At 40.3% G+C, this 340-nt stretch overlaps 1 non-coding gene across 1 annotated transcript; it reads right to left on the bottom strand.

The window, feature by feature from the left end:
• LOC130978558 (small nucleolar RNA R71) lies at window positions 1-108 on the bottom strand. Its single transcript, XR_009086182.1, has one exon. It is a non-coding gene; the product is annotated as a small nucleolar RNA R71 (small nucleolar RNA).
• Between the last annotated feature and the right edge of the window lie 232 nt (window positions 109-340).

The raw sequence follows: 340 nt of genomic DNA, 5'->3' as shown, positions 1-340 counted from the left end.
AAGCTTAGAGTGGATGTTCAGACCTTCAAACAAAAAGATGGTGAATCCCTCTATGAAGCTTGGGAAAGATACAAGCAGATGACCAAAAAGTGTCCTTCTAACATGCTTTCAGAATGGACCATTCTGGATATATTCTATTATGGTCTATCTGAGTTCTCTAAGATGTCACTGGACCATTCTGCAGGTGGATCCATTCACCTAAAGAAAATGCCTGCAGAAGCTCAAGAACTTATTGACATGGTTGCAAATAATCAATTCATGTACACTTCTGAGAGGAATTCTGTGAATAATGGGACCCCTCAGAGGAAGGGAGTTCTTGAGATTAATGCTCTGAATGCCA

This window comes from Arachis stenosperma, chromosome 4, assembly GCF_014773155.1.
Source record: "Arachis stenosperma cultivar V10309 chromosome 4, arast.V10309.gnm1.PFL2, whole genome shotgun sequence".
NCBI lineage: Eukaryota > Viridiplantae > Streptophyta > Magnoliopsida > Fabales > Fabaceae > Arachis > Arachis stenosperma.
Note: the sequence above shows the minus strand (reverse complement) of the source record. Positions and strands in the feature narration are given on the sequence as shown.